Consider the following 2,737-nt stretch of genomic DNA (forward strand, 5'->3'; position numbering starts at 1 on the left):
AGGAGAAAATGGGGGTTTCTTAGTTAAAGAGGAGGATTTAATTACAGAAAATGGAATAGGTAGGTAAAGTATCAAGGGATGGATGAAAAACCCCAAGAAAATCATACTGCTAATGATTTATCCCCCACCACTGTCCTGCTGTGAAAAATAAAAAAAAAAATAACATTTGTCTTGATAGCTAGGAGTTAGTTCTTTAAACCATAAATAGAGTTCATACAAGTTTTAAATGGGATGGGATGTAAACTGGGAGACATCTAGGAGAATTTATAACAATAATTGTTACACAATTAATAGGGTGTGGAAAGTGCACTAATGAACTCAAACTGTATCATTGTCTTTAATTCCAGTTTCTAGGGTGGTGAGTTCATCGAAAAATAAAAATAGATGAATTGAGATAGATATACCACTGATTAAAATAGTGGGATTTTCATGTATTATCAAATATAAATCCATTAGAATTATGAATGAAAACACGGATAGTTGTAAAATGGAGCGTATTAAAATTATAGAATATAAAACTGACTCACCTCACTGTTTTGGAATTTTTTGTGAGTTTTCCCCAGATCAACATAATTTTTAATCAGTTGTACAAATATGATTATGCTCCTCTATTCTCATCACTGCTGTTTTCAGTGTTAACTATAAAATGAGACAATGTAAGTCAAATCATTTGGATTCAATTTCGAAGGCTTGCTGTCTAGGTGCAATACAGACACATAAAATATGCATTCTGTATAGGATATGGCTAAGAATGCACTTATCATGTTCAATATGTTATATGTCCAGGAGAAATATTGTGACTATTTAGAAACATAGGCCTTGTCTAATGTGAAACTTCAAAAATTAAAAATATGTATTAATCATGAATAAATAGGCAAAACAGAAAGATGATATAAACATACTGACCAATTAATCAAAAGTTTGGTGAATACTTTATTATTTTTTTCCTGATATTTGAAATAGATTTCTACATCCATTTGTGTTGGGATCTGGTACCCTCTTGAGGAAGATACCTGGTCAGTTGTCCTCATCAGCTTAGACCATGAAACCCAAGATGGACAAGGCCAACAGAACAACCACATACTGGCTGCTCATGCATGCTTCATCATTGCCAGGGCATAAATTTTATTCTTTCTTTTCATATTTTTAAGAAGAATAGAATTTCTACATATGTCCTCATTAATGATTGTCCTTAATTTCCAAGCTGGACTTGGAGTCCTGGCCAATATGTTTCTCCTTGTTTTCTACACTTTCATAATTCTACGTCACAGACCTAAGCCCATGGACATGATCTCCTGTCACCAGACCTTCATCCACATAGTGTTTCTCATCACTAAATCTGATATTTGGCTTTGGGACATATTTGAGTCACTGAACATTGACAATGACTTCAAAGAGTAAGATAAATTTTTACATAACCAGGGTTATGAGAGGTCTCTCCATCTGCACCACCTGCCTCCTGAGTGTGCTCCAGGCTGTCACTACCAGACCCAGTTTTTCTTTGTTGGAAAAATTGAAATATAAACTAAAAAAATACATGATTTCTACTTTCTTATTTATTTGGTCTTTCAACTTGTTATTCAATTGCTACCATATCTTCTATGCTGGTGCTTTTACTAATGTGAGTGAGACAAACCAGATGAAGGTCAGTAAATTCTGCTCACTCTTTCCCATGAACTACATCATCAGGGCACTTATTTGAACAACTGCAATCTCCAGAGATGCATTTCTTGTAGGAGTTATGCTGGCCACTAGTGCATACATGGTGATTATCTTGTTCAGACATAAGAGGCAACACAAGCATCTTCACAGCCTCAGCCACCTGAGGGCATCTCCTGAGAGAAGGGACACCCACACCATCTTGCTGCTGGTGGTCTCCTTTGTGGTCACGTACTGGGTGGACTTCATCATCTCATCCACTGCAGTCCTGTTATGGATGTACAACCCAGTCATCCTGAGTGTTCAGAAGTTTGTAATGAATGTCTATCCCACAATTACCCCTCTGATACAAATCAGTTCCGATAACAGAATAATCAATATGCTGAAACACATGCAGTCTATGTGCCATCAGATTTTTAAAAAGAGGTAATTTTTCACATTTTTCATAAAATGATTTATTTATTGTTTTTATATTCATGAGTATATTGTCAGCTTGTATGTATCTGTTAATTCCTGGTGCCCACAATGTCAGAAGAAGCCACTGTCTCCCCTTTCTGAGTTGGACAGACAGTTGTTTGTGTGATTTCATTCTGATGCAGTCACAACTGATTTTTCCAAAAAACATATTCTTCTTAAACTCTGTAATAATTCAAGTAGAAAATCAAGATCTTTCATATTTTAAATAAAAATTGTGGTATTATACATGAGCATTCTTGTGATATTTCTGCTGCCAAGTGCTGTCGATTCCTTTAACTTCATTCTACACTATAGTTGAAATTTCCATAGGAATTTTCTTACTCTCTCCTCTTTACTATATATCATAAATGTTCCCTGATGCTGAGGTCACTCAAAGGAAACTCCTTGCTGCTACCAACTCTTTACATTTTTCTTTTGAATTTAATCTACTCTCATTTATCAAAAAGAGTTCAAATGTCCCATTGCAGCTTTAATTATCTTTTCTAAGTGTAGTTTCTCTGGATCCTTAAATACTGTGAATTTAAAATTTCCCTTTTTACTACAGTTATTTAATGAGTCTTACATGAAAATCCCATATGCCTGTGTATTTGTACTTTATCAA

At 34.8% G+C, this 2,737-nt stretch overlaps 1 pseudogene; it reads left to right on the plus strand.

Annotated features, from left to right (window-relative positions):
- The first annotated feature begins 1,170 nt into the window (after positions 1 to 1,170).
- Positions 1,171 to 2,089, plus strand: LOC102000791 (annotated as a pseudogene).
- The last annotated feature ends 648 nt before the right edge of the window (positions 2,090 to 2,737 follow it).

The sequence above is a fragment of the Microtus ochrogaster genome, unplaced genomic scaffold, assembly GCF_000317375.1.
Source record: "Microtus ochrogaster isolate Prairie Vole_2 unplaced genomic scaffold, MicOch1.0 UNK269, whole genome shotgun sequence".
NCBI lineage: Eukaryota > Metazoa > Chordata > Mammalia > Rodentia > Cricetidae > Microtus > Microtus ochrogaster.